The following is a 6308-nucleotide window of genomic DNA, read 5'->3' as shown; positions in this document are numbered from 1 at the left end:
TTTCCAGTGCACTTGCATTGTGTAACTGGCAATATTTGAGCATATTAGAGTACACCTATATTTAGCTGATTTTTTTTCGAAAAGATATATATCAATAGCTCCATGTATCGGAGTAAAGCGCAAATGATATGAAACTTCTTTACCTATTAGTGATTTTCAGAATTTTCCAATAAACTTGCAAGTTTGAATACCAATTCCTTCCAGGCAATTCTCACCCAAGGATAGTATTTAGATTTATCGTTGTAAAGTGTTGCATTAAGCATAATTTTGCACATTTGACAAAGGACACCCCAGGCCACATTTTCTTTGACGCTGTAGTATCGCTCGATAAATCTGTCAGATAAGTAATTCGACAGTTAATTGTGAAGAAAAAAAATCATAATAGTTCCAATTTCTGAAATGAAGATAAAATCGACATTTAAGGTGTATTAAGGTGGAATAGATAACGAGGGAAGACAAACTGGTAGGGGAAATACTTGACAAAGGCCAAATCAGTTAAGTAATATTATCTTCAATAATATAGAATCCTGAGTTACATGTATATATTTCACCATACGCTCATTATATATATTTTATTGATTTTTCGTTTTAATTTCACCAATAAAATATGCATAAGATATTCTTAAAATACTAATGCAATTAAAAATATTTGTCTTGTAGTTAAAATATATCATTTGAATCTCTGTCAGCAAATAAAAAGGGCAATGAGTAACACACGTACAAATCAACAATACATATCATTCTGCATGTTAACGATGCACTGCAATCTAAGACTACTCGAGATAGCAGTGTTTACTAAACAACACGTATTTTTAAATGTTTATGTTTTTGTGTTTAAGGCACTGGCACGACGGGATGAAATGGTGAAGGACCTAAGTGTGGACGGGTCTGGTTTAAAAGTCAAGTGCTGTCTGCTTGGTGTCATTGTTGTATTCGCCATCGCAATAATAACCATTGTGGTAACAGGATTATGAAGGGACGCTCTGAATGGAACATTCAATAGAAATGAATGGCAAGCAAAAGACTATACCTGGACGTTGATGGCAACAACTTTTTTAAGATCTAACACTTCCCCCATATCATTTCTGTGTATACATAATATATATTACATTTATAGTTTGTGTGTTTTCATTTCCACATGTGTTTTAATACAGTCCATTGGCTGATTTTATCACTAGTTACGACATTTCCTATCTTATAGCAGCTGTTTTGCATGAAGTATAATAGCATTTGTAGAGAATAATGTACTTGAGAAACTGATTTTGTTAACATATAAATACTAATGGTGTGATGTCCGCCAAAAGAAGGAACTGTTTTTTTTAATACTTCAGAAATGTGTTTTGTACGTTTTAATTGATGTATGGCTGTGCTCTGAATTATCAACAAGTAAATGCAATGAGTACAGTAACTGAGACAAAACATGTATATGGCACGTCATTTATTCACGCTTAATTGAATCAATAAAATTGATGTTTCCATAAGACAATAATCTCTATAATTTCAATAATAGATATTATCTTTCGGCAAGTATCAACTTGATATACCTGTGCCAATAAAAAACAACCACATATCTGAAAGGTTTTATTGCGTCTGACATGACATGGAAGCATGTCGTACATGTAACAATGTTGGTTAGGAAACTTAACCATTTTGCAGGAAATACAACATGAGACATGAAACAATGATGATCCTGTCTGATTTCTTACGGGTTTAAGAATGTGAAATTTAACCATGAGATTTGAAACAAGATAGCCAACTCTGAGATCTAACGGACTCCAGGAAACATCATAACAGGATTCGGTGAAAACCGCGACAGAAATATGAGTACGACATTAAGGATAGTAAAACTGTTGGAATACAGTACCAATCTTGTAATAAGCCCAGAGAGACCACTATGAAGTATGGGTTCACGCGTGTAGGATTGGCTTAAGGAACAGATAAATGTTTTATATATAGGCTTAAAGAAGGGATACAGTTATATTGATTGGAAGAAGGTAATTAAGCAATAAACTGCATAGATGTGGCAGACCAACTGGTATAACTGCCACATGTGTCACAGACAAACTGAATGGTGCGCGCTTGGTCTGCCACATCTATGCAGTTTATATTCATATTTCCATAAGGAGAATTCACAAAAAAAAATATGTCTTTTCCAAATTTCAAATTTCCCGCTTATTACCGTCAGGTCAGGTCAGTATCTAGAACGGCAAAAAGATAACAGCTGACGTCATGCGCTATTTCCCATACAAAATTGAAAAGACTCCGCAACTTTCGTTAATAATTCATTTGATTTTGATTTATATATATATCATATTCTCGATTCATAAATAGTAACAAATGACATTTTGTAAGTAACTAATCAAGTGTCGTAAAACATTTTCCGATTTTATTGCGACCTATATCCGGCGCACGCACTCAACGGAAGCCCGCAGTAATCAGGTCAGAGTTATATTTACAGTCCGGCATGTTGTTGATGTTGATCGTGCAACCGGAGAAGGTTGATTGGTGAAAAATCCAGGCGTAAAATTGTTTGTTGATCTCACAGACACTTGAGACAGTCAGCTGGTGTTCGGGATCAAAGCAGAAGATACCGATAAGTTCGGTAGTGACACTGTTAAGTCGCTCGGAGGTGCAAAGACCAACTTCAGTTATAGTCTCATAAGATGAAGCTGCTATTGGCAGTACTACAGGCGGTCACATGGTCTTGTTGATAAACAGTTTAAAAAGTTATACTACATACGAAATTGTTTTATTGTATTTCAGAATGAATTACGATGACTCAAAATCAAAATGTTAAATACTTATAATGCCGTCGAAAACTTGTACCACCTATTGTACAAACACACTAGCCAAACTGAAACAATACTTTGAGATTTTGTTAATATTTTCATGCTGTAGTCACCCAATGATTGAACATATATCACCGTGTGTAGATGTAAAGTTCTTTATTACCAGTGGGGAGATTTTATAAAAAAAATAATCACACAATGGTTTAACAATTTAAATAAAAATTTCCTTTGACTTTGTTGTATGACATTTAAGAGTCATAAGTTAATTCTAACTTCGGTGACCACACGTTACAGGATGGTTCTACTATAGTAATTTGTTTTATCATTTGATATCTTACAAACGCTGAATTCATGTAAATATATCATATATATATATTTAAATTCCTACTCAAGTTGGACTCAATGCAACTACCAAATGTAACCTGTTTCATTTGCCGATGAATTTTACCAGATTAGCACTGCCTGTGCGTATGATTTGCGAAGGGAGAAAACTATTTACATGTTTTAAAACAAAGAAACCACTTGATGAGAATTCACATTTGTATTAAAGCAACACAAGAAATTGTTCAAACAACCAAAAACGATAATTCAGTAAAATATTACCAGTTCACGGTTGCTAGCGGTAGTGACAAGTCATGTACTACACCAGAAATTCTCCCTCCAGCTACCCATTCTGCCTTGTGTAAGTATCAACCCCCTGTACAAATTGAAAACAACGCATATCCACAAGGGGTCGCTTCAGATGTCTGAAATACACATATCATGCTATAACTGATATGTGTCATAGCACACATACATATACATACATATGTATGTTTATGTGTGCTATGTTCCATATCAGTATAGCATATGTGTATAAATGTAAGTGTATGTGTGCTGTGACCTATATCAGTATAGCATATGTGTATTTCAGACATTTGTAACGAACCCCTGTGGTAGATCCATGTGGTCCCGTCTTATATTCAAAATACCGTCGAACAGCCGAATGTCATATCAAATGTTTCGTCCTTTCAAGCCACATCAGGTTTCCTGTCTAATTCGACATTCAATTACTTCAGCTTCACATTCCAGAAAATCTAGAACCTTGAAATTTAGCGCATCTCCACATCGAGCTAGTAAAAACATGGCTGCCGTAGATTCGCAGCTGAGCCTGTGCACTGCGTCTAAACATTATTCTTCCGCGATGACGCATCAAAAAATGTGATATCTTATGAATTTATCAACAAAAAATATGTTTTGTGTTTTGTTTTTACATAATTTGGCTGTATTGAACTATCAACGTACACCATCATGTTGTATGATGGTCCTTCAATGACGGACTATATTGTATTTACATTACGGCAATACGTAGACTTGCACAAGCTCCAGAACCTGGGACAAACGATCAGAATGGACTTCACAAGTCCCAAATATTGAGGAAAAAAACACATTGATTGAAATATAAGGATTGAATCTTGCTTTGGTCGATTTCATAGGGTGATGAATTGAGTTGCTTCGCAGTTCATTAAATTGGTTTCAAGACCAACTCAATTCATCACCCCATGAAATCGACCAAAACAAAAGTCAATCCTTAAATAATACATACTTGTTACAAGTGTTATTTCTATTATTTCTTTACAATACAATTGTATTTTTAAATGTTTTCTGTGTCCAGCACCTGAACTTTTTAGGCTAACTCAACAATTAAATAATTATAGTTCGCTACATTATGAACAATGCTATCTTACGTCAACGTGAGGTTCAGAAACAGCTTCGATTTATATTTTTACTATCGACTATAAGACGTATATATTTTAAATGATTTATACAGTTTCAATTGTCAATTGACAATCAACCCATTTCATGATTTCCCCCAGCCGTAGTAGAGGTATATTCGAATTATCTCCCTTCCTTCCACTTTTCGGTAAATATCGATAACATGCGAAATCACATATCCTTTAATACTTGTTAATCGTCTTGGAAACTGCCAGGATCATACAAGGACGTAAATATAATACATAGAATTTGCATATCGATCCTTCTGTTTACATTTTAACAACAAAGGAAACGCAAATATAGGATTTATTAATTTTTCATACACTAAAACATATTTCTCCTCCTTTTGGCGTTATTTCGTTATTTAGCTTTGGCGCTTTGCCGTCTTTTTGTCTTTTCGCTTTGGCGCTTTGGCGTTATTTCGTCTTTTCGCTTTGTTGCCTTCCGGTTCTGGATATTAAAGAAACGCTATCTTCGTGATTATAGTTCCCCAATGACTTTGCTAGTGAAATGGAAATTAAAATGCACAAATGTGACTTATGTTTCAGGTTTTTAGGAAACATTTTACAACAACAATGATTAATATGTTTATCATTGTTAAATCAAAGAAAACAAATAAATTCTTATGTCCTTCTGTTCGTCTATCCGCCTGTCTGTCTTCTGTAGGTATGCTTTATGTATTCCAACCAACATAATATACTTTTGTTATAAGTTGAACAATAAGAAGCATGTACGTGATTACACGTATATGTATCCTATATAGAATAGGAGGTTGTTTATACGATGAATTTCGTCGATGAAAATAGTTTTGATTTGTTCTGTTTTATGTTATTTTCCCGATAAAGAAATAATGTCATTACATTCTGCATAGTTATACCCGTGTGTTATGTATTTATTTTAGGAGAGGGCGTCAAATGTATGCGATGCAAGTACCGAGTTTTCTTTTTGTAAAATTTGTAAAATTTTATCATGTTTTGACACATAAATATATTTAAACTTTATACGACTATAATAGCGGTAGCACTCGTTTTAGCATGGAGTCGGCTGCTGGATAACGAAGCTACTAGGTAGTGAAGCGGACGTAAAACAAACAATTGAAATCGGACCAATAGTGCGTGACTCGATTGACGCAGACAAGCTCCGCCCAACAGGCAATGCCCAACCAATTGTCGGGTTGCATCAACGAGGAGAATGATGAGGGAATTTGAGTCTGTTTAAGTTTCATTTCCTGAATTCCGGAACCTAAACCCAAAGAATGATATTATTTGCTGCATTGAACTCTATATCTCCGACAATTGTTCTCCCGATATCGCACAGGTGACGCTTTCTTGCTGTTGTGATACTCTGCAAAGAACATTTATTGTACAGTCTAGATTAGCCTTCCGTCATTCCGGCTGCTAGTCGTTTTTACTTAATTTAAGCCGTCAACTGTTCTCAATTTCTGAAGGGTTAGAACTAGGTCTACTTTAATGATATGAAAATAATCTTTAATTGAGTTTACGTACTTAGAGAATTTAAAAGTCAAATTTCTCAAGGAAGACTAACCATATTTTTATGGTAGCTCCGGGTTCGAGTCCCGGTCCGAATTTGTTTCACCTGCTACAGTTTACTGTCGAACTTGAGGGTCATGCTATATTCTTTAAATAATAAAACTCAAAAGTATTTAAGTTAAGAAACTGTTATAACAAACCTGAAAATTTCTCCACGCCCTATGACGTATGAAGGATTTCAAATTAGGGATGTAGACCTATCAAATTCAAAGCC

This window comes from Mizuhopecten yessoensis, unplaced genomic scaffold, assembly GCF_002113885.1.
Source record: "Mizuhopecten yessoensis strain PY_sf001 unplaced genomic scaffold, ASM211388v2 scaffold10053, whole genome shotgun sequence".
NCBI lineage: Eukaryota > Metazoa > Mollusca > Bivalvia > Pectinida > Pectinidae > Mizuhopecten > Mizuhopecten yessoensis.
This window is presented reverse-complemented; position numbering follows the sequence as displayed.